This window comes from Dasypus novemcinctus, chromosome 1 (genome assembly GCF_030445035.2).
Source record: "Dasypus novemcinctus isolate mDasNov1 chromosome 1, mDasNov1.1.hap2, whole genome shotgun sequence".
Taxonomy (NCBI): Eukaryota; Metazoa; Chordata; class Mammalia; order Cingulata; family Dasypodidae; genus Dasypus; species Dasypus novemcinctus.
In genome coordinates, this window is record NC_080673.1 from 130,426,621 (window position 1) to 130,453,371 (window position 26,751).

Genomic DNA, 26,751 nt, shown 5'->3' on the forward strand with positions numbered 1-26,751 from the left:
TCCTCTAATATGCTGTTCAAATATTTTGTTTCTTTATTGATTCTCTTTTGAGATGTTCTGTCCAAAGTTGATAGTGGTGTATTTAAATCTCCCACCATAATTGTAGAGGCATCTATTCTTTCACTTAGTTTTTCCAGTGTTTGCCTCATGTATTTGGAGGCAACCTTGTTAGGAGTGTAAATATTTATGATGTTTGTTCTTCTTGAGAGATTGTCCCTTTCACTAATATGTAGTATCCTTCTTTGTCTCTCACAATTGTTTCACATTTAAAGTCTATTTTGTCTGATATTAATTAGCTACTCCTGCCTTTCTTTGGTTATTGTTTGTTTGTAAGATTGTTTTCCAACCATTCACTTTCAACCTCCATGAATTCCTGGGTCTAAGATGTTTTTCCTGTAGACAGCATATAGATGGGTCATATTTCCTTATCCAATGTCCCAGTGTGAATCCTTTGATAGGTGAGTTTAATTCATTGACATTCAGTGTTATTACTTTCAAGGAATTATTTATGTTAGCCATATTTTGATTGGACTTGTGTTTGTCATATTTTGTTTGTTTTTTTCTTCTCTTTTTGTCTTTTTTGTTGCTCTTACACTCTCCTCCAACTCAGCGTCTTCTGCTTTTTCCTTTCATCCTGTAGAACTCCCTTTAGTATTTCTTGAAGGGGAGGGTTCTTGTTGGCAAACTCTTTTAATTTCTGCTTATCTGTGAATATTTTGAACTCTCCATCATTTTTGAATGCTAGTTTAGCTGGGTAGAGTATTCTTGGTTGGAAATTTTTTTTCTTTTAGTACCTTGATTATATCATACCACTGCCTTCTTGCTGCCATGGTTTCAGATGAGAAATCAGCACTTAATCTTATGGAGTCTCCCTTGTATGTGATGGTTTTCTTTTTTCTTGCTGCTTTTAGAATTTTCTCTTTGTTTTGAGCATTGGATAATTTGACAAGTATATGTCTTGGGGTGGGCCTGTTGGGATTTATGTTGTTTGGGGTGTGTTGTGCTTTCTGGACATGTACATCAATCTCTCTTAGTAGATTTGGGAAGTTTTCAGCCATTATTTCCTCCAACACCCGTTCTGTCCCCTTTCCCTTCTCTTCTCCTCTGAGATGTGTATAATATGTATGTTTGTGCATTTTGCATTGTCATTCAGGTCCCTAAATCCAGCTGGATTTTTTCTATCTTTTTATCGATCAATTCTACTATCTGTTTGATTTCAGATGTACTGTATTTCACATGGCTAATTCTCTCCTCTGCCTCTTCTAATCTGCTATTTGATGAGAGTGTATTTTTGATTTCCTGAACTGTGTTGTTCATTCCCATCATATCTGTTATCTTTTTGTGTATGTCTGCAATTTCCTTTCCTAGTGTTTTCTTCATATTGTTAATCTCTTCCTTTACTTTGTTAAGTTGGTCTCTAATATATATTTTGAGATCTTATTTACTTGTCTGATGTTCTGCTCCCCTTCCTGATTTTTAGTTTGTTCATTGGTTTCAGCCATGTTTCCTGATTATTGGTTTGTTTTGTAGTTTTTGTTGCTTTCCGGTCATCATTTTTTCTTGACCAGTTTAATCAGTTCCTTAGCTTCTTTGTCTAGTCTTGGGGATTAATTAGTTGTTGCTCTTGCATAAGTGTTATGTCTTCTCTTTGTGACTTTATTCTTCTTACTCTATTTTCTTGTTGCTGGCTAATTTCACTTTGAAGGAAAATATTAGGGACAGGGAAAGGAAAATGTGGAAGAAAAGAAAATGTATAAAGTAGTATTGTTAATAAATGTTAACAGAGCAACAATGTGAGATCTGGGAGAATGGATATTAGACACATGTAAGTTGTGTAGAGTTATAGCAGTAAGTAGAGTACCTATAATGAGACAGTCAACTGAATATTGGGAGGAATATAGTATGAATTAAAAAGCCAGTGTTTTCATGAGAGAGGGAAAGAGAAAAGAAAGACAATAATATCAAGAGTGGATAAAAGAAAGAAAACAGAACAAAAGTATTAGAAATTAAATGTTAGACAATTTGGGGGCCAAAGAAAGGGAGTTGGAATGTAAGAGAGACAGTAGATGATGGTGGATAGCAAGATGTGGGGGAAAGGGGATAGTGTAGGTGGCCAAAATCAATTCACACAGAAAGGAGGAAATGGAGAATGGGAAACACAGCAAATTGAAGCACTCCCTGCAGCTCCTATTATATAAATAAAATAAAATAAAATAAGAAGAAAAAGAGAGGAAAGAAAAAAAGACAAGAAAAAAGTGGTGGGCAAAGAAAAGGGAGGGAAACAAGCAAGAAAAAGAAAAGAAGAAGAAGAAGAAGAAAAAAAAGACCTAAATAAACAAAAAAGGACCTTGGGGGATAAAATGGGAGAAAAGTCCAGGAGATAATGCAATATTAGCAATCAAGACAATTAAAAAAAAGAAAAAAGAGAGAGAGAAAAAAACACAAATGCTGAGGGCTAGGATAATCAAGGACCTAAGATGGACCTCAGGGTGCGGTGGATTCAGGGATGGGAAGTCTGTGATTTTGCAGACTCAAGAGGTGTGAGTCTCTGGAGTGTGGGCCACCAGGGTTTAGGGAACACAGAGCTGGGAACCACGCATCTGGTTAACAGAGAGCTTGGTAACATCGCAGTGCAACACAGCCTTCACGGATCCCTGCAGCTGGGTGCCAGCCCTAGGGGGAGGTGTCACGCCCATAAACTCTGACCTCCATGTCAGAAACCCAAAATTCCACCTCTCACAAGAATCTCTTCTGTCACTGTCTCACCAAATCGACTTCCAGACACCTCCCACCCTGCAAGCCCCCGAAACAGCCTGCTGGCAGTGCTGCTGTACTACAAACAGTTCTGGGACCGCTGCAAATGGGCCACCAGCCCTAGGGGGAGGGGCTCTAGGTAGAAACTCAGACCTCCGTGTCAGAAACCCAAAATTCCACCTCTCACAAGAATATCCTCTGTCACTGCCTCACCAAATCAACTACCACACACCTCCCACCCTGCAAGCCCCTGAAGCAGCCTGCTCAGGGCTTGGGAACTCCCCAGCACAGTAAAGCCTCCAGGGATCACCGCTGCTGGGCCGCCAGCCCCAGGGGGAAGGGTCCCATATGCAGCCCCACCTCCATGAAAGAGACCCAAAATTATACCTCTTACAAGATTCTCCTCTGTCACCGTCCCACTAAATTGACATCCAGACACCTCCTGCCCTGCAAACATTTGAAACAGCCCAGTCCAGCAGGACTCCAACCCTACTCAGCTGCTTTGCAGGAGAGATTATAAGGTGCACTCACTCAGACGTCATCTTGCCCTGCCTCCACCTCCATGGTTTCTGATGAGAGGTCTGCACTTAATCTTATCAAGGTTCCCTTGTATGTGATTCTTTACTTTTCTCTTGCTGCTTTCAAAATCCTCTCTATCTCTGATATTTGTCATTCTGAATAGTAGGTATATTGGAGTAGATCTATTTGTATTTGTAATGTTTGGGGTGTATTATCCTTTTTGGATATTGATATTTATGTCCTTCATGAGGTTTGAAAAGTTTCTGGTCATTATTTCCTCAAATATTCTTTCTGCCTCTTTTCCATTCTCTTTTCCTTCTGTGACACCAATAATTCAAATGTTTGTGCATTTCATGTTGTCATTCAATTCTCTGAGACTCTGTTCCATCTTTTCCACTCCCTTCTCTTTCTGTTCTGTCTTTTCCAGTTCAGATGTCCTGTCTTTGAAATCACTAATTCTGTCTTCAAGCAATTCAAATCTGCTCTTATGTGCTTCTAATGTATTTTTAATCTTATTCTTTGTGCATTTCATTCCCATATGGTCTGTTACTTTAATTTGCAGGCTATCAAATATTTGTTTATGCTCACCCAGTGTCTTCTTTTTTTAAAAAAAGATTTATTTTATTTATTTCTCTCCCCTTCCCCCCCATTTTCTGCTTTCTGTGTCCATTTGCTGTGTGTTCTTCTGTCTGCTTGCATTATCCTGTGGCACTTGGAAAGTGTGTCTCTTTTTTGTTGTGTCATCTGGCTGCATCAATTCTGTGTGTGTGCAGCACCATTCTTGGGAAGGCTGTGCTTCTTTCACATGGGGCGGCTCTCTTTGCGGGGCATACTCCTTGTGTGTGGGGCTCCCCTACATGGGGGACACCCCTGTGTGGTACAGCACTCCTTGTGCACAGGCAGCACTGTGCATGGGCCAGCTCACTACATGGGTCAGGAGGCCCTAGGGATCAAACCCTGGACGTCCCATGTGGTAGGTGGATGCTCTATCCATTGAGCCAAATCTGCTTTCCAAAAACTCAGCCATGTGCCTCCCCACTGGGGAACTGAATCCCAGTCTCCCATGTGACAGGTGGGGATACTTACCACTATACTAATGAGGAACTGCACTAGTATCTTCTTAATATCCATTATTTCTTTAGTCATATTTTCTTTAAATTCTTTGTAGTGATTTAGGAGAGTTGTATGATTATGACTGATTAATTGTATTAAATCCTGTATCTCATCAGGATATTTGGTTTGTTCTTTGGCTGGGCCATCTCTTCTTATTTCCTAATATGGCTTGTAATTTTTTGCTGATGTCTAGACATCTGAATACATTGGTGAATTTACTCTGGTGGCCAATTTCTTTCTCTTCCCTGTTATTTTTTCTTTTTCTTTCACAGCTCTTCTTTGATATTTGGTTCAACTTATTCTCAGTCTTTAAAATTTTCCAGCTTAAGTTTTCAAAATTAGGCTAGGGACTCACTAGTGGGATACAGATTTTATTCCAGGGGTTTGGATACATAGAGTGGTGAGAAAAGTTTTTAACCCATGCAATTTCCAGACTGGCCAGTGTACAGCACTAGTCAATGCACCTTTCCATGAAGGTGTTTTAGTCTTGACTTTCCTGTGTTCCTGTGTTGAATCTCCAGATTGAAGATTCAAAGCAGTCTCTGCTGGCCAAATTCACTGAAGAAAAGCATCCTGACCTCTCCTTCCATTTCCCTTGAAATAGATGATAGGGAGGAAGATGTCTGTTCTCAGTCAGCTACAGTGAGCCAGGTGTTCTAACCCAGCTTAATAGGGTGGAGGTGGTGGAAGGGAGCCCTTCCCAACTGCCACTGGGGCTTAGCAACTCTCATTTGTCATTTTGACTTCTTCCTCCCTCTGTCCCTCATCCTTTTGGGAGTTTTATAGCACAGTCCCAGTCTGCTGACAGTGTTTCTTTCAACCCCTGCTTTCCTATGTCTGGTCTGATCAGAGCCAAGATTCAAAGCAGGCTCTACTGGCTATATTCACTGAAGAGATGGCCCCGGACTCATCCTCCTTCTTACCTTTTAGCAGCTGACAGGGAGGAAGATGTCTGTTCCCCTCTTGGTTGGCAGCTGTGAGCCAGGGGTATTATCCTGGCTTAATGTCTTGAGGATGGTGGATGGAAGCCCTTCCTGGAAGTCGTGGGGGTTTAGCAACTCATGTTTATTGTTTTGGGTTGTCTGCCCCTCGCCCTCCTGGGAGTTGTGCAGCACTGTCCAGGTGTGCTGACCCTGAAAGCCAGTAGGTCCCTCAGACAGCTTTTGTCCATTTCTTTTTTTTTTTTAAAAGATTTGTTTTTATTTATTTCTCTCCCCTTCCCCCCCACCCCCTCAGTTGTCTGTTCTCTGTGTCCATTTACTGCGTATTCTTTTTTGTCCGCTTCTGTTGTCAGCAGCACGGGAATCTGTCGTCTCTTTTAGTTGGCGTCATCTTGCTGCATCAGCTCTCCGTGTGTGCGGCGCCATTCCTGGGCAGGCTGCACTTTATTTTGCGCTGGGCGGCTCTCCTTACGGGGTGCACTCCTTGCGCATGGGGCTCCCCTACGCGGGGGACACCCCTGCATGCAGGGCCATGAGGTGATCAGAGTGGGTGGCTAGCAAGAGGGACTCTGCTGGGGACCTGGGTAAAGTAGTACCATGGGGCAATAGGCAGGCCTTGCGCGCATCAGCTCTGCACGTGGGCCAGCAGCACACGGGTCAAGGAGGCCCGGGGTTTGAACTGCGGACCTCCCATGTGGTAGACGGACGCCCCAGCCACTGGGCCAAGTCCGCCTCCTGTCCATTTCTTCATTGTATTTGTGAGACAGTTGAATCCTGTCTGCCTACTCTGATACCATCTTCCTGGAACTCCCCTGTAATATCCTTTTTCTCTTCCATCATCTTCTTGAATTGATTGAGGATATTTGTGTGGACTCCTTTGGTTAGTTGTTCCAAACTCTGTGTCATCCTCAGCTTTTTAGTTTGTTCCTTTGACTGAGCCATATCTTCTTGTTTCTTAGTATGGCTTGTAATTTTTTGCTGATGTCTAGGAATCTATTTATTTTGATGAGTTTACTGTGTGAGTCAGTTTCTCTCTCTTGCCTATTGTTTTTTTTTTTTTTTTTTCTTTGTGTTAAGACTCCTCTTTGACACTGAATTATGCTTTATTCTAAATCTTTAGAACTGCCTATGTTTAACTGAAGAAAATAACAGAAAAAAGAAAAAGAGGGGAGAAAAGGAAAAGAAAAATAAAAGAAAAAATAGGAAAAAGGAAAGGAAAAAAAAAAAAGCAAAAAAGCCCAGGCCTCTCTCTCTGGCTACTGGCATCCTGCTAAGCAACTCCTTGCTGGCCGCCCATGCCTGCCTATTGCCCCATGGTACTACTTTACCCAGGTCCCCAGCAGAGTCCCTCTTGCTAGCCACCCACTCTGATCACCTCATGGCCCTGCATAGTGCTCAGCTGGGTACTCCCTTGCTGGCTGTCTGGGATGCTCACCCCCTGCCCATGGCTTCCCCTCTGACTGGCATGCCAGTCTGTCTTTCCATTGTTTCTGCTACTCCTTATTCTGCCATCTTGGATCTCCTGTTAGCGGTAGTTTGAAACTATGTAAATTGTCCATTTCTCATCAAACTTTCAATTTAATTATTTGTTTGTTTATATCAACATCTTAATTTCCTAGCTGCTAAAACAAATACCATGTCGTGAGTTGGCTTAAACAATGGGAATTTATTGGTTTTGAGGCTAGGAGAAGTCCAACATTGAGGGTAGCTTTCTCCCTGAAAACTGTAGCATTCTGGGGCTAGCTGCCAGTGATCCTTGGTTCTTGGCTTTCCTGTCACATGGCCATACACATGATGATGTCTTTTTCTTTCTCTTCTGGGTTCTGTTGATTTCCAAAATCTTGCTCTTCCTGTAACTTACTCTATGTCTGAATTTCACTCTGCTTATCAAGTTTACTCCATTAATCTGGATTAAAGTCTAACCTGATTCACTTGGCTACACCTTAACCAAAAATAATATCTTCAAAATGTCCTATTTATAATGGGTTTACACCCAGAGAAATTGATTAAGATTAAGAACATGTTTTTGTTTTTTTTTTGGGTGTACATAATTCAACCTACCACAATCAAATGAATTCATATTTTGCTATTTTATTCAAGGGATTGTACTTTGTACTGATCATTATTTATTTTGATGGTCATATTGTAACCAACTTGTCAGGGGAAGACCTCTCAAGTTAGCTTTTGTGTTCTTTTAACATTTTAACATTTGCCACCCATTCTTTGAGTACTTTCTTGCTTTCTGGAACAATAAGATGTTTTAGGGTCATCTTTTTATTTACTTTGCCCTGGTCCTAAATCATCCATTTCTCCAAGAAGCCCTGATTCCTTTAGGGGAAAATGGCATTTAGAAACCAAGATCTAGATGTTAGTTATGCCCATTGATTTTGGGGTGACATAGCTTCAGGCCCAGTTAGTGGGCAGTGGGCAAATTTAGGGAATATTTGCATGTATATTATACACACACACCCTTTAATTTCTGAGTTTATATATTGAAAAGTATGACTTAACACCAATACCTCCATTTCCAGTCCAACACCACAGATACAATCTAGTTTTTCCTTTTTCCACCATCATTTAAAAGTTTAACTATTTTGTGTGAATTTTGGAAAATAAATATATTTTTAAAAAGATTTATTTATTTCTCCCCTTCCACCTCCCCCACCCTGCTGTTTTTGCTGTCTGTATCCATTTGTTGTGTGATCTTCTGTATCTATATCTCTTTTGGTCTTTTCTTCTCATTTTTTCTTCTCTAAGATTCACTGGGATTTGATCCTGGGGACCTCTAATGTGGACAGAGTTTCCCTGTTAGCTGTGCCACCTCAGTTCCTGGTTTCTATTGTGCTTCCCCTTGACTCTCCCTTCATTTCTCTTTTGTTGTGTCATCATCTTGCTGCATGACTCACTGGTGTGGACAGGCACTGGCTCACTGCACAGGCATTCGGCTCGCAGCACAGGCACTATCTTGGTGTGTGGGCACTGGCTTGCGGCATGGGCACTGGCTTGCCATGCAGGCATGCTTTCTCTTCTTCTTTTATTTATTTATTTATTTATTTATTTATTTATTTATTTATTTATTTTTCACCAGGAGGTCCCAGGGATTGAACCTGGGTTCTCCCATATGGTAGGTGGAAGCCCTATCACTTAAGCCACATTTGGTTTCTGGAAAATAAATATTTTAATTTCATCTTTGTTTCACTCAACATTTGCCATCTTAAAGCATAAAGACTGAAACAAAAATTTAAAATTAAATATTATTCAAAGAATATGAACCTAAATAAGTGTGAAAAATATTTAAGTACTTAAACTCTCAATTGTTTTTGTAAGTTTGTACAATTTATACTTCTGAAATTATTAAGGTATAGAATTGCATGAAGATGTTTAGGACACCATTTGTTTATTTGATTAAACCATCTGTATGCAACCAAACTCTTATTCTTGCTACCAGAACCAACCTGTGTGGATGTCCTTCTCACCTTACCTATGTTTTGACCTTCCATCCTAGGCCCCTCCTCCATGGAGATGCCTTCCTCAACCTACTTGGACTCTAGCACCCCAGGTGCCTCCATGACGATAGGCCTGCCCTTCCACCTCCCCATCCAGTTTACGCTTTTTTGGGCTGCCCTCCCATATAGCTGCCCATCTTACTCTCCTCAGTCTCCAACACTCTGCTGTAGGCCAAATGGCTCCCCCTTCTTCCTCCTACCTCTGGGGTGGATGTCTACACTGCTTGGCCTCATCTAATAAATTTAGGACTCAACTGTTAAGAAAAGGAAGGGAAGGAAAAGGAATTGAAGAGAAACAGTTAATTCATTTTTCATCTTCCTTAAAGATACAAATTTCCCTCTAAGTACTATTTTAGGTACATCTCAAAGGTTTTAATATATAGTATTTTCATTGTCATCCTGTTCTAAATAGTTTATAATTTTCTCTATGATTTTCTGTTTAACCCCAGTGTTATTCCTTTAAGACATTACTTTCAATCACTATGTAAAAAAATCTAAAAGTCATTTTTCTTCTTTTTCCTAGGCATCATAAGTGCCAGTGATCTTTTTCTGGCTTAACAAAGAAAGTCAACAAGTATTTATATCTTTAAGATGCTGATTTAAATATTATCACCATGGCAACATATTATAAGACAAGCAGTCAACATTCTAAGCCTCTTAAAGATTAGGAATTATTTCCCCAGGATTTAACAGCAGCCTCAGAAGTCTGGATGTCTTACAAATCTTTTTAGAATTAACATTGTTAGATCAGTTTTATGATGCAGAGTACTCTGTGCTTTTCTGACCACAGGGGAAGCAGGAATATTTTCTCCTTATCTTACAAAGACTTTTCACCAGCAGTATAGAACTTCTAGTTTTTAAGGCTAAATCTTAAAGTGTATGATAAAAAAGAGAGGCAGATCTGAGAAGTCCACTATTTTGATTAGCTATACTTTCATAGTGTGATAATATAACAATATTTTAAAAATATAATATAAATATCATTATATCTATATCTGGGCTTTTTTAGCAGTTTATATGAAGGCATTTTTTTGTGAATATAGGATAACATTTTGAGCTTATATATCTATTAGTTTAATTTTTTCTACTTGAGCTATTGGTTTCTGAGAACAGTGAGTTTAATCTCTAAGTAGAATGATTAATTTATTTCTTCCTATTTTTCTGTTACTGTTCCATATATTTACATTTTTTTCTGTGTATTTTTAAGTCTACATTTTGAGTACATATAGGTTTATGATCATTAAATCCTCTTGATCCATTGTTCCTAATACCACTGTATAATATCCTTATTTTCCATATGATGTTTTTCACTTTATATGTTCTTTTATGTCTAATATTAAAATTGTTTCAGGGGGAGCAGATGTGGCTCAAGCAGTTGAGTGACCTCTACTTCCTAAAGTTCCTGGTGTCTCCTAAAGAAAACAAAACAAACAATGAGCAAACAAATGAGCAAAACAATGAGACAAATAATAAGAGTGAACAATGAGCCAAAAAAAAAAAAAAAAAAGAACAAAAACAATGAGCAAAAGCAGATGAGGGAACCAACTCAGGGGAGCTGATGTGGCTCAGTGGTAAGGTGCCAGCCTCCTGCATGTGAGGTCCCATGTTCAATCCCTGGTCCCAGTATCTAAAAAATAAAAGTCTCAGAATCCAAAAGCACATTGAAAGAATTATAAACCATGATCAGAGGGTTTTATCCCAGGAATATATGGTGGTTCAACACAAGAAAATCAATTAATGTAATAAATCACATTGATAAACTGAAGAAGAAAAATCATATGACCCTCTTGACTGATGCAGAAAAGACTTTTGACATAATACAGCATCTCTTCTTCATAAAAACATGCCAAAAAATGGGAATAGAAGGAAGCTTTCTCAAAATGGTAAGGTGCATATATGAAAATCCTACAGCTAGCATAGTACTCAATGTTGAAACATTGAAGGCTTTCTCACTGAGATCAGACACAAGACAAGGATGCCTAATATCACCATTATTATTCAATATTGTGCTAGAAGTTCTAGCTAGAGAAATAAGGCTAGACAAAGAAATAAAAGGCACCCAGCTCACCGTGTGGGCACTCACGTGGATACTCCCCTCACCATATGGTCACTCGGCTCACCACGCAGGCACTGGCTCACTGGGCAGACACACTTTCTCTTCTTTTTCACCAGGAGGCCCCAGGGATCGAACCCAGGTCCTCCCACATGGTAAGTGGAGGCCCTGTCACTTGAGCCACGTCTGCTTCCCTGAACATCTTTTTATGTGTTTAATTGTCATTTGTATATATTCTTGGGTGAAATACCTCTTCATGTCTTGTGCCCATGGTCTAATTAGATTGCATTTTTACTGTTGAGTTTTGAGAGTTCTTTATATATTCTAGATAGGAATCCTTGTTTGATACGTTGTTTGCAAATATTTTCTTAGTTTGTAGCTTGTCTTTTTATCTACCCTCTTAAATAAGTCATTCACAGAGCAAAGATTTAAAATTTTGAGGAAGTCCAATTTACTAGTTTTTCATTTTGTAGATCATGCTTTGATATCAGGTCTAAGAACTCTTTGAGTAACCCTAGATTCCAAAGATTTTATTTTTTTCTCTAAAATATTTACAATTTTATATCTTACCTTTAAGTGCATGATAGATTTTTTTCCAGGAAGAAGGAAACGATTCTTTTATTCATAAAAAAATAAACATTAATTACTGAAGCTTGTTGACACATCACAGAACGGTAGAGTTTTCAAATCATTAGCAGGTAGATAAAACAGAGATATTACTGCATGTAGATAGGTAACCACATGAATTTATAAGACTTTTGGTCTTAAAGCATTGCTAGAAGATATTCTTTTTATTTTTTATTTTTTATTTTTTGTGTCAATTTTACATGTTACTCTGTTAACATAAGATAATAACTACAATAACATTAAATCTGCTGCGGTCCATGGTTACACCACCACCTTATTTTTATTCATTCCTTAATCTGGAGGGATTTGGGATAATAACTGCTCTGACTGCTTCAGGCTGAACGGGAACTTATATATTATGGGGCAGAAAAGAGTAATAGTTTTGCTTGCAGTTGAAGAAACTCTTTGTTTTGGGGATGGGACTTGTCCATTAACTTTTTTGTTGTTGTTGTTGTCCAGGGCAAGCATGAAGAACTGGAGAGTAGGGGTTGGCTGCAACTCTGCTAGTTTTCAGGGCTCAACTTGCATATAAAGAATCTGAAGATTTAAGTCTCTGAAAAATATATTTAACAGGTACATTGAAAATTATAGGTTCAAATAAAAGGAGTAGAAGAATCATGATTAGGGAATTATAAAAGAATATAACTATGTGATATTGGGGAAATAGATTTTCATATAATTCCAAATAAGGCGCGCCATGGGATGCTGGTATCATGAGGCTGTGGGGAGTGCCTCTGGTGTCCAGATGTTTCTAGAGTCCTCAGGAACATGTTTGTTTGAGGTTTTGTTTACAGCAGCAGTTTGTGAAATCTGCCTGAGACCTGCACAAGCATAACCTCTGGAATAACCTGCTGACTCAATTGAAATCTCTTAGCCATAAAAACTCTGTTTTTCTTAATATTTCAACCTTTTGATCAAGGTCTTTTTCCAAATGTATTGCTGATTAAGACTTGGTAATAATTCCTTGGTGGCAGGGAGTCTTATCCCCAGGAGTCATGTTTCACATCGGGGTTAAGGTAGTGAGTTATTTTTTGCAGTGTTTGACTTAGAGGAGGCCACATTGGAGTAACAAGGAGGTTTTTCAGAAGGTAACTGTTGAGCATTAATTATAATTTGGGTTTGGATATACTCATAGTGGCAACAATTAAAAACCACAGTAGGGGGGGTACTGGGTTCCTGGCCAGTGGTGCTCTGTCGTGGTCCCTATGGGAGCAGCGACAGTCTCCCAGGTACAGTGGTGGGGACCGGGAGGGAGTGAGGGTTCAACAGTGAGCCCCTGATACTAATGACTATGCTTGTGAGCTGATAAACCCAAAATAATAACAAGGCCTAGAGCAACTTTGTGCCTGGGAATTTCCTTCTGTCAGCCTTCATGTTACTCAAATGTGGCCAGTCTCGAAGCCAAACTCAGCATGTAAATGCAATGCCTTCCCCCCAGCGTGGGACATGACACCCGGGGATGAGCCTCCCTGGCAACGAGGGACCACTATCAACTACCAACTGATGATGCAACTGGAAAATGACCTTATACGGAAGGTTCAATGCGGATCAGCAGAATATCCATGTCTACATAAAATACCATGACTTTAAAATGCTGTTTGACCTAAAGTAAGGGGGAAATGGAAAGGAGAAATGAGTTTATATGGCTACGAGTTTCTAAAAAAGAGTCTGGAGGCTGGCAGAGGGTTTGCCCTCATGCACAACTGAGCAGAGTCAGAGAGACAGATAAAGCAGATACAACCCCCAGATATTGGTTCCTTTGAGGGCTAAAGAGACCCATGGGAGTTATGGTCATGGCCGATGGGGTTAACTACCAGGGCAGATGGCCCCTCTTTGGAAATGGTGTTTATGTGTGATGAATCTGGACTCAGATGGGATCTCCCTTCATAAGACTTTCATGCTAATGTGCTGGAGGTGCAGTTAATGTTGGGGTTTAAGATATATTTAGGGGATTTGAATCTCTGGACTGACAATGTGATAGCCAGATCCTGAGCCTCAACAGACTCCAGCACCTACAATCTGATTTATTGGACTTACCACACTCAGCTAAGATGGAGGTGAAGAAGGACAACCACCACACCATGGAGCCTAGAGTGATTACAACTGAAAATGGGAGGATTGCATCCAGCATCCAGGTGGAATCTGAGCCTCCTCTTGACATAAAGGTGCAATGGACACAACCAATCCAGTGTCCACATAGAAGAGCTGGCATTGGATTGGGAAAAGTGGACATAATGGACAAAGGGTATGGGGAAAGGCAGGAAGAGATGAGAGGTGGAGTAGTCTTCGGGACGTGGAGCTGCCCTGGATGGTGCTTCAGAGGTAATCACCGGACATTGTAAATCCTCACAGGGCCTACATGATGGAATAGAGGAGAGTATGGGCCATGATGTGAACCAATGTATATGAGGTGCAGAGGTGCCCAAAGATGTACTTACCAAATCCAATGGATGTGTCATGATGATGGGAACGAGTGTTGTTGGGGGGGGAGAGGGGGGGTGGGGGGGTGGGGTTGAATGGGACCTCACATATATATTTTTAATGTAATATTATTACAAAGTCAATAAAAAATTAAAAAATTAAAAAAAAATTATAATTTGGCTCAATTTCATTATTAGAGGAATAAGGTTCATAAGTGCAAGCATTAAGATGGAAGGTTTGGTGTGCTGGCCTTTTAAAATTTTATTTTATTTTTATTATTTTTATTTTATTAGGCAAAGCTTACATATTCCAGAGATTTTTGCCATCTTCTCTTAGATAGTAGCAGCACTTCCCCAGGATGGAAGTTTAATATTTTGTTAGCTACTTTGTGGGCCTCTATATATCCAGAAAACACAATGACAACAAGAATGCATTAATATCCCATAGAAGTATGCTTTAGATGTGTTTGTTCCCCCCATATACAACCCCATTATCAACACCCTGTACTAGTGACGTACCTTCATCATAGCTCTTGAAAGAAATTTATTATATTTGCATTATTAACTATAGTCCTTGACATCAGAAACTGTTTACCAAAGTGGAGTCATTTTACTTTCCCACCAGTAAGAAAGTAAGTGTTCTAGTTCCCCCACAATCTTGACATCATTTGATGTGATCCATCTTTTTTTTATGTAACAAACTATTTTTAAAGAGGTTTTAGATTACAGAAAAATTACATCAAAAGTATAAGGGAAAGGAGTGGATGTGGTTCAAGTAGTTGAGCACCTGCTTCCCACATGGGAGGCTCTGTTTCGGTTTCTGGTGCCTCCTAAAAACAAAACAAAACAAACAACAAACAACAAGTGAACAAACAAAAAAGCAACTCAGAGGAGTTGATGTGGCTCAGTGGTTGAGCACTGGCTTCCCACATACGAGGTCCTGGGTTCAATCCCGGCACCAGTACCTCCAAAAAAAATATAAGAGATCCCCATATACTCCCTCCTGCCTTCCCCATTTCCCCCTATTAATAACATCTTACAGTTGTGTGGTACATTTGTAACAATTGATGAATAAATATTGAAGTATTGCCACTAACCAAGGTCTATAGTTTACACTGTGGTTTATACTTTATTCCAGTGCCCTAAAAATGCCCCAAGTTCCACCTATTGTTCCCTCATCCTCCCCTCAGAACCTCTAGTAATGACTGTCTTTATAACAATGTAATATTTTCTTCCACTAATACAATATTAATAAGTTTACTTTGCCCATGATTACATTCCCCCCTTATGTTTGTTCATTCCTCAGTATTGAGGGTTTTGGGATGGTGATGCCCACTCTGCTTCTGATTGAGAGGGAGCTTGGGTTTCATGGGGCAGATGGTGGTAACTATCTTGCTTGCAGTTGTAGATTTTTGGGATGGCAGTTGCCTATCATAATTTTGTTAGTTGTCCTGGGAAAGTACAATGAACTGTAGAGTAGGCGTTGGCTGCAACTCTTCTGAGATTCAGGGCTCAACCAACATATGAACAGATTAAAGATTTAAATTTCTGGGCATGTATTTAATGAGTATAGTGCTAATTATAGGTTCAAATAGAAGGGGCAGAAGAATAATGTGTAGGAAAATTATAAATGGATCTAACTCTGTTACATTGGGGAAATAATTATCATATATTCCAAGGTAAGGCCCACTGATGGGATGCTGATTTCCTGGGGTTGTATGCTCTGTCTACTGTGTCCAGATGTCTCTAGAACCCTCAGGAGCACCCCTGCTAGCATTGTTCACAGTGGCAATCAGTGAGATCTGCCTGAAACATGCAGAAGTGTAACCTCTGGAACGACCTCCCAACTCACTTTGAAATATCTCAGCCATAAAAATTCGATTGTATTTGATGTTTTCCCTATTTGGTCAAGGTCTTTTTCCAAAAGCCTTGCTGGTTTGTGCTCAGTATTAATCCTTCAGTGCCAGGATTATGGCTGGATATATAATGTCCTGCATCTGTCCCTGCAATATCATTCAGAACAACTCCAAGTCCTGAAAATGCACCCATATCACACCTCTTCTTCCTTCTCCCTGCCCTCAGCAACTCCTGTGGCCACTGTATCCATATAAATGATTCAGTTTCTTCCATTGCTAGAGTCACAATATTTCTATAGTAAAATACCAGTAAGTTCACTCTAATCCATATTTTATTCCTCCATCCTGAGGACCCTGGGATGGTGATACACACTCTGTCTCTAACTCAAGAGGGGGCTTAGATCCCACATGGCTGATGGATGGAATTCTCCTGCATGCAGTTGTAGACTATTTCAGTTCCCTGGTGTGGTGGTTGACTATCCCCACTGATAAAGAGAGAGAGAGAGGCTCTGCATCTTTAGTTAAATTTAATCCTAGATATTTGACTCTTTTAGATGCTATTGTAGATGGAATTTTCCCCCTTGATTTCCTCCTCAGATTGTTCATTATTAGTATACAGAAATGCCACTGATTTTTGCATGTTGACCTTGTATCCTGCCTCTTTACTGAACTTGTTTATCAGCTCTAGAAGCTTTGTTGTAGATTTTTCAGGGCTTTCTATGTATAGGATCATGTCATCTGAAAATAATGAATTTTTTACTTTCTCCTTTCTAATTTGTATTCCTTTGATTTCTTTTCTTGCCTAAGTGCTCGAGCAAGTACTTTTAACACAATGTTAAATAAGAGCAGTGACAGCGACATCCTTGTCTTGTGCCAGATCTTTGAGAGAAAGCCTTTTGCATTTCACAATTGAGAATGATGTTAGCTGTAGGTGTTTCATATATACTGTTTATCATGTTGAGGAAGTTTCCTTCTACTCCTGTCTTTTGAAGCATTTTTACCAGGAAAGGGTGCTGTATTTTGTTGAATATTTTTTCTGCATCAATTGAGATGATCATGTGATTTTTTTTTCTTTCGATCTGTTAATGTGGTATATTACATTGATTGATTTTCTTATGTTGAACCATCCTTGCATACCAGGATGAAACCCACTTGGTCATGGTGTGTAATTCTTTTGGTGTGCTTTTGAATATGATTAGCAAGTATTTTGTTGAGGATTTTTGCATCTAAGTTCATTAGAGAGATTGGTTTATAATTTTCCTTTCTTGTGGAGTCTTTGTGTGGCTTTGGTATTAGGCTGATATTGGCATGATAGGATGAGTTAGGCAATGTTCCCTCCTCTTATATTTTTTGGAAGAGTTTAAGCAGGATTGGTATGAGTTCTTTCTGTAATGTTTGGTAGAATTCACTTGTGAAGCCATCTAGTCCTGGGATGTCCAAACAAATATGAATCAATTTTAAAAAGTGGAGGAAGAGATAAAGGATATTTAGAAGACAACTATAATCCATGCTTAGTGGCAATGCTCCAAAATGTTTTCATTAATTGCAATGAATGTACCACACTAATGGAAGAAGTTGTTAATGTGGGGGAAAGTGGGAGGTGTGGGGAGTAAGGCATATGGGAATCCCTTATATATTTTAATGTAGCATTTTATGTCATCTAAGTATCTTTTAAAAATAAATAAAAGTAAATCTTTTAAGAAAGAAGACTCTGGGGGAATATGCTGATGAAATTGTAAACATACATAAAAAGATAACAGATATGACTGATGAATAGCACAATGCAAGAAATCAAACATAAACTGGAAGCACCTAACAGCATATTTGAACAGGTAGAGGAATTAGTGATATCAAAGACAGTACGTCTGAAATCAAACAGATAGAACAGATAGATAAAAAGAAAAAAAATTGAGCATGGATGTAAGAATTTGAATGACAACATGAAATGCACACATATATGCATTAGAGGCATCCCAAAGGGAGAAGAGAAGTGAAAGGGGCAGAAGGAGTGTTGGAGGAAATAATGGCTGAAAATTTCCCAACTCTTTTGAGGGACATAGACATACAGGTACAGGAAGCACAGCACATCCCAAATAGTATAAATATAACAAAACTACCCCAAGACATATGCTTGTCAAATTGTCCAATGCTCAAGACAAAGAAAGAATATTGAAAGCAGCAAGACAAAAGAGATCTGTCACATAGAAGGGAAGCTTGATAAGATTAAGTGCTGATTTCTCATCTGAACCCATGGAGGCAAGAAGGCAGTGGTAAGACATTGTTAAGGTGCTAAAGGAAAAAAAAATCCAGCCAAGAATTCTCTATCAAGCAGAGATGGAATTAAAAAATGATGCGAGTTCAAAATATTCACAGATAAACAGAAATTAAGAGAGTTTGTCAACAAGAAACCTGCCCTTCAAGAAATAGTAAAGGGAGTTCTGCAGGTTGAAAGGAAAAAAACAGGAGAGAGCAGGTTAGAGTAGAATGTAGGAAAGAAGATTATTGGTAAGAATAACTAAAAAGATTAAAAAGAGAAATAAAACCAACATATGACATTCATAAAGCTAAAGAAAATATGACTAATGTAAGTAAGTCCTTGACAGTAATAACATTGAATGTTAATGGATTAAATTGTCCAATCAAGAGACACAGATTGGCAGAGTGGATAAGGAAATATGACCCATTTGTATGCTGTCTACAAGAAACTCATCTTTGACCCAGGGACACAAGGAAGTTGAAAGTGAATGACTGGAAACAGTTTTACATGCAAACAATAAACAAAAAAGGGCAGGAGTAGCTCTACTAATATCAGACAAAATAGACTTTATATGCAAAACTATTGTAAGAGACAAAGAAGGACACTATATATTAACAAAAGGGGTAATCTATCAAGAAGAAATAACAATCACAAACATTTATGCATCTAACCAGGTCACCTCAAAATACATGAGGCAAACATTGGGAAAACCAAGGGGAGAAATAGATACCTCTAAAATTATAGTGGGGACCTTTAATACACCATTATCATCATTAGACAGAACATCTCAACAGAGGATAAATAAAGAAACAGAGACCTTGAATAACACATTAGAGGATGTAGAAATAATATACATATATAGATTATAACTCCCCAAAACATCAGGATACACAATCTTCTCAATCGCATGTGGATCATTCTCCAGGCTAGATCACATGCTAGGTCACAGAACAACTCTCAAGGAGTTCAGAAAGACTGAAATTACACAAAGTAATTTCTCTGACCAAAAAGGAATGAATCTGGAAGTCAGGAAGGGGTAGAGAATGAGATTTGGCATAAAGATATGGAATTTAAACAATACACTGTTAGACAATCAGTGGTTCAAGGTGGAAATTTCAAAAGAAATCAGTAAGTACATTGAAACAAATGAAAATGATAATGCAATGTATCAAAACCTATGAAATGCAGCAAAAGCAGAGCTGAGAGGGAAATTCATAGCTAGGCAAATAAGTAATATGGGGGAAAAATAACAGAAGTACGAAGGAACAAGAATGAAAAAGGTGGAATAGAAAAATGAAACAAGGAACAAAATAGAGAAAAAAAATTAGAAGGTATTAAAAGGCCAGAATTTTGAGAAGAGAGGAAGAGAGAGACAGAGAGGGGGAAGAAGAAGAAAGGAGAAAGGAGAAAGGAGAAAGGAGAAAGGAGAAAGGAGAAAGGAGAAAGGAGGAGAAGAAGAAGAAGAAGAAGGAGGAGGAGGAGGAGGAGGAGGAGGACAACAACAGCAGGAGCAGTGGCAGTGGTGACCAAACAAAAAGAGGTGGAATGAAAGAAAATTAACGGAAAACAGAAGACAGAAAATGAAGGAAAGAAAAGAAATAAAGTAGGTAGAAAAAATAAGTAAAAGAAAAAGAAATGAAACAAAGAAATGGGAAAGACAACAAACAAGAAACAAAACAACAACAACAACAATGAACCCTAGGTAAACAGCCTTCCCTCTTAAGCCCCTAAGGATTTTCTCAGGCTGTTGGTGCTTACCAATCAATCACCCTTCAGCCTGCCCTCCACAGGTGGTGTGCCATACTGAGTTTTAGTGAATAAAATAAAAAAGAAAAAAGAAATAAAAAATATGAAAAGGACCCAATAAAAAAAAATAACAGAAAACCTAAAACAATAAGAAAATATCTCTCTATATGTACCCTAACGTAAGGTACCAGTTGGATGCCTGATAACCCAGTTGATCACTTCTCTAAAGGAGACCTAGGAATCTAACCAGGGACAGCTTAAGCAGGCTTTAGAGAGCCCTTTTGGCTTTATCTGCTCCATTTCCCTCAGGCAAGTTAGGCTTCAACATTTTGCAGGTCTGTTTAGGTGCCTGTCTCTGCCCCCTCTCTACCTTAGCTCCTCTCTCTCCCAGGTCGGCTGGGTGTGATAGCCTGCCAGATCGGATCCTCTCTTCCCTCTCCCTGCTGCAGCCTCAGTTCCCTCCAAGATTCTGCCAGACCCCTCTTCCTCCCAGGGAATGCTCCCTCCCACTCAGTTGATTGTAGTGAGTTGGGGGCCTTACCAAGTCTATTTGCCATGAGGGTGAGGTATATGTGCCGTTTCCAGTCACAGGGATGAGTAACTCATGGCTTTCCTTTGGCTTTTTAAAAAATTTTAATTTCTCTCTCCTTGCACCCCAACCCCCCCAGTTGTCTGCTCTCTGTGTCCATTTGCTGTATGTTTTTCTGTGACTGCTTCTATCCTTATCAGCAGCACCAGGAATCTGTGTTTCTTTTTGTTGCATCATCTTGCTGTGTCAGCTCTCTGTGTTTGCAGTGCCATTCCTGGGCAGGCTGCACTTTCTTTCGTGCTGGGTGGCTGTCCTTCGGGGCACACTCCTTGTGCATGGGGCTCTCCCCCTGTGTGGCCTGGCACTCCTTGTGCGCATCAGCTCTCTGCATGGGCCAGCTCCACACGGGTCAAGGAGGCCCGGGGTTTGAACCGGGGGCCTCCCATGTGGTAGGCGGACGCCCTATCCATTGGGCCAAGTCTGCTTCCCTCCTTTGGCTTTTTTATCTCTCTAGTTCCCTCTTGGATAATGTGTAATACTTTCCAATTCTATATATTTCCAAAGCAGCTCCCTCAGATAGGTTTTTGCCCTTTCTCCATTCTTTTTCGTGAAAGAGCTGGGCACTGCCTACTTGCTTTGATGCAATTTTCCTGGAACTCAGGAAGAGGATTTTAATGTCCCTTTCTGTCACTCCAACCCCCTGGTGTCCTGCCACAAGATTGGGGGATGGGCACTGGTAGAATCCATGCAGAAAGAGCAATTTATTGCTCTTTACCATAATTTATCTGTCTCTTCATCTTGCTTTCCCCTGCATGTTGTACAATGTTCTTCTGGCTTCTGGACTTCCGAAATAGTTGTGTCAGACCATTCCTGACTGTATAATAGTTGCTTTGGTGGAAGGACTGAGTCCTGGAGCTCCCTACACCACCATCTTCCCACAATCCTCTTAAGATAACTTTTAAATACCCAAAACTCTTTCATGGATGTGATAAGATCTGGCAGTGAAATTGCACATTTCCTTCAGAAGGACTTTTCTCAGTAGGATCAATCTCATATATAAATAGTCTGTTAAATGGTTTTTCTGAAAGGAACCTGTAATCTTGAGAAGACTGATTCATTCCTTGGTAGATCTCTCTCTTACTATAGGCTTCTAAACTGAATTATGTGAATGTCATTCACTCTTTGAGTTTGGCTACTGTAAGCCTTTTCCTCTGCCATGTTCCTGGGCATGATTATTGCCTAGAAAAATTCAGGATAAAGTAGCCAATTCAAAGTCTGATGCCGTAGTTTTTGCTATAGAAATGGATATTTCTGGCCCATTTAGATGTCTACAGGATCACATTCCTTGGATAGTAGTCACATCTTTGCTCCACATTATGCTAAACTGAACCTTAAGAATAAAAAAACACTGCAGCTAATTTTGGAGCTTTGAAACCTTGACAGTAATTATTAAAAGCTATTAACAGTCCACATTATTTAGCAATTTAATGTCAAAAAACTAAGCTAAACCTTCAATCAAAGGCTTCAAATGAAATTCCTCTGTACTATCTTTGTTATTAGGCAATGAGTTTAATGGATTCACATATTATGTGAAAATTAACCAGGTTTGGAATCACTCTATTATTATTATGAGAAACTGGCTTATTTTATACTCAAAGAAATTACCATGTAGACAAAGTAAAGTAATTTATTTTCCTCATCTATACTAAACATACAATATGGATAATTGTCAATGCTCATTTCATGTTGAAAGACATGACTCGTTTACACAGTGAAAACAACAACAACAGTAATAATAATGATAATAATAATAATGATAATAAGTACTGTGGTAGTTTGGAACTGTATGTATCCCAGAAAATCTGGTTGAATATTTAGTTGGGGAGATTTCCATACTAAATGTGGAAAATTCAGCCTGACTTCTCCTTGCAGGTTATAGTAAAATATAAGAGGAAAGGGATAAACTGAGAACAGAACTGCCAGGCACAGAGAAACCAGGAATTGATGGTTTGGTAAATTCTGAGTTTCCAGAAAAGGAATGCCCAGAGAATAGAGTTCCATATTATGGTTTAACTGAACATGGAACCAGTCAGCTGTTTCATTGCAAGTCAGGACTGGAAATGCATTTATCCAGAAATGATTTATGTAAAGTTCTTTTGTCTGATGGTCTGGGCCTCTGTGTACTACATGAAAAACTGACAAGTTTTGTTTTTGTTTTTACATTTGTATGAATGAGACTACAGCCAGTCTGGACTAAAAAGGGACAGAAAAGAGAGATATTAAAGAAAAAATGACTTTGAAGGCAGAATCATAGAAACTGAGGTTTAGATTGAAGACATCTTTTTGGGCCAAGAGAGCAGACCCATCCATGTATGTGGAAAGGGTGAGTATGGCCCAGAACTTGGAAAGGGCAAAACTTCTACCCCATTGTTCTGGAAGAGTATTACCACCCCAGGTTTCTTGCATGACTATGGAAATTGTGGAGAGGCTGGATGTCACCCCAGTGTTTGATGAGGGTGGAGCCTAGAGTCTAGCTGCCACCCCCATGCTTGCAGAGGTTGGAGCCTAGGGTCTGGCCACCAATCCTACTTGATGAAGGTGGAGCCTTCACCTCAGTATTTGGGGAGAGCATGTCTGTGGCACAAGCACCTGGAAAGGGTGGAGCTGCTGCTGCATCAGGCTAGGAAGACAAAATGTCATTCCATAGATAACTCTCGGACCTTGAAATGTAATTGAGTATGCCCTGCAGGGTTTTGGAATTGTTTAGGAACCATCACCCCAGTTTTCCTCCCAATTTTTCTCCATGGGAATGGCAAGGTTTATCCTGTGACTGTCCCCCTGTTGAATACTGGAAGCAAATAACTTGTTTTCTAGGTTTCACGGGTCCACAGACAAGAATTGTGCCCCAGGATAGCCACATTTAATACCATTTTTGCTTTGGATTTATTTTTCCCTGATATTAACATCTTATAATATCAACATACATTTGTTCAGTTTTAAAGAAAAAGTCTTATGTATGCAATATTACCCAAATTCATATTTCACATGAGGTTTTGCTATGCTATATAGTCCCATGTTACATTTTCAAAACAAGATTTATTTATTTCTGCCCTCCCACCTTGTTGTGTTTGCACGCACTGTCTGCTCTCTAGCTGTTCGTTGTGTGCTCTTTGTGTCTCATCATCTTCTTTTTAGAAGGCACCAGGAACTGAACTCGGGATCTCCCATGTGGGAGGGAAGTGCCCAATTGCTTGAGCCACATCTATTCCCTGCTCATTGTGTCTCTTGTGGTGTTACCTCATTGTTTCTTCTCATTGCATCTCATTAATTCAGCTCACTGTCTTGCTCATCTTTAGGAAGCACTGAAAATCAAGTCCAGGACCTCTCATGTGGTAGGTGGGTGCCCAACTGCTTGGACCACATCTGCTTCACCCCAAGTTACAGTTTTTAGCTTTCCTTCTAGTAGAAAACATGACCTTAGACTTTCCATTTTCAATAACTGTCATAACCCTTATATGCTAGTTACAAGCACTATTATGTGCTTTATGAACAACATTTTACCAGATCTGCAGAGATTGAACTTTCATTCTCTAACCTCATTCATTTTCATTCCTAACCACTGTTTCCTGGTGACCTATTAATAGTCTAGTTATTAACTCCATGAGTTTACCCAATGTATTTAGTTCATAATAGTGCAAAATAAAGAATTTATCCTTTTGTGTCTGGCTTGCTTCACTCAACATATATCCTCCAGATTCATCCATGTTATCGTATGCTTCATGACTTCACTTCTTCTTACTATTGCATCATATTGTGTCATATGTATACATCGCAATTTGTTTATCCATTCATCACTTGATGGACACCTACATTGCTTCCATCTTTTGGCAATCATGAATAAAATGTTGCTATCAAATCAGTGTACAGATGAGTGTTTGTGTTTCTGCTCTCAGTTCTTTGGGATATATACTAGTAAGGGAATTGCCAGGTCCCATGGTAAGTCTATATTCAACTTCCTTAGGAACTGCCAAACAGTCCTCCACAGTGACTACAATTCTACATTCCCACCAACAGTGGATGAGTGTTCCTATCTCTCCACATCCTCTCCAACACTTGTAGTTCTCTGTCTTTTTAATAGTGGACATTCTAATAGGTGTGAAATGATATCTCATTGTAGTTTTGATTTGCATTTTCCTAATGCTGCTGATGTTGAACATTTATTCATGTGTTTTTTGTATTTCTTCCTTGGACAAATGTCTATTCAAATCTTTTGCCCATTTTTTAACTGGGTCATTTGTCTTTTTTATTGTTGAGTTGTAGAATCTCTTTACATATCATGGATATTAAACCGTTATTGAATATATGATTTCCAAATATTTTCTTGCTTTGAGTTGGCTGCCTCTTCACCCTTTGGACAAAGTCCTTTGAGATGCAAAAGTGTTTAATTTTGAGGAGGTCCCATTTATTTATTTTTTCTTTTGTTTTTCGTGCTTTTTGTGTAAGGTCCAAGAAACCACCACTACCACAAAATCCTGAAGAAGATTCCCTACATTTTCTTCTAGTAGTTTTATGGTCTTGGCTTTTGTATTTCAGTTTTTGATCCACTTTGAGTTGATTCTTGTATAGGAAGTGAGATAAGGGTCCTTTTTCGTTCTTACATTTATGGAATCCACTTCTCCCAGCACCATTTTTTGAAGAGCACCATGTTTTGTTCCAGTAACATGGAATCAGTAGGTTTTTCAAAAACCAGTTGGCCATAGAGATGAGGGTCAATTAGTGGAATAGAATTCTATTTGACTGATCAATGTGTCTATCTTTACGCAAATACAATCCTGTTTTGATGACTGTAACTTTGTAATATAGTTTAAGGTCAGGTAGTGAGAATCCTCCTACATCACTCACCTTTTTCAGGAGTTTTTTTTTTTTTTGGCTATTCAGGTGAACTTTCCCTTCCAAATAAATTGGCTAATTGACTTTTTTATTTCTGTAAAGTAGGTTGTTGGAATTTTGATGGTGTTGCATTGAATCGCTAAATCACTTTGGGTAGGGTTAACATCTTAAGAATTTCTTTCCTCACAGGGCCCACTGGATGGAATGGAGGAGAGTATGGGCCATGATACGGACCATTGACTATGAGGTGCAGAGGTGCCCAAAGATGTACTTACCAAATCCAATGGATGTGTCATGATGATGGGAATGAGTGTTGCTGGGGGGGGGGAGAGGTGGGGTGGGGGGGTGGGGTTGAATGGGACCTCACATATATATTTTTAATGTAATATTATTACAAAGTCAATAAAAAATAAATAAATTAAAAAAAAAAAGAATTTCTTTCCATTTGTTTAGGTCTTCTCTGAGTTCTTTTAACAGTGTTTTGTAGTTTTCTGAGCACAGTTTCTTTCCATTTTTGGTTAAATTGATTCCTAGGGTAATGAAATAGTTGAAAATTTTTTTTGTGATGATAAATGCACAACATTGTGATATACTAAAAGTCATTGATTATACACTTTAGATAGATTGCATGATATATGAATATGTCCCAATAAAACTTCTTAATAAATGTAATTGTGCAAGAATAGTCAGAAATAACAGCTATGTACAGCATGGGAAATAAAGAGGTTGAGAGATGAAGAATTTTCTCATTTTTTTGTTTTTTGTTTATTTTTATTATTGAAATAATGAAAATACGCTAATAATGATTGAAGTAATGAATACACAACTGTGTGATTATACTATAGTCAATTGGTTGTACACTTTAGATGAATTGTATGATTTAATAACATGTATTGATAAAATAGATTTGTTATAAAAAAAGATTCTGAGGTATTTGAGTGTTTTGTTGCTGTTGTAAACAGAATTTTTTCCTGATTTACTCCTCAGATTGTTCAATACTAGTGTACAGAAACATTACTGATTTTTTTGAGTTGGTTTTGTATCCTGCAACTATGCTGGATTCATTTACTAGTTCAAGTAGTTTTGTTGTAGACTTTTTAGAATTTTCTAAATACAGGATCATGCCATCTGTGAACAGTAAGAGTTTTACTTCCTTTTTTCCTATTTGGATGACTTTTTTTCCTCTTGTCTAATTGCTCTAGCTAGAACTTCTAGTAAAATGTTGAATATCAGTGCTGACAGTGGGCATTCTTGTCCTGTTCTGGATCTTAGAGGGAAAGCTTTTAACCTTTCCCCATTCAGCATGATATTGGGTACAGGTTTTTCGTATATGCCCTTTATCATATTGAGGAAATTTCCTTCTATTCCTACCTTTTGAAGAGTTTTTACTAAGAAAGGATGCTGGATTTTGTTGAGTGCCTTTTCTGCATTAATTGAGATGATCATGTGTTTTTTCCTTCAATTTGGTAATGTGGTGTATTATATTAATTGATTTGCTTGTGTTGAATTACCTCTGTATATCAGGCATGAATCCCACTTG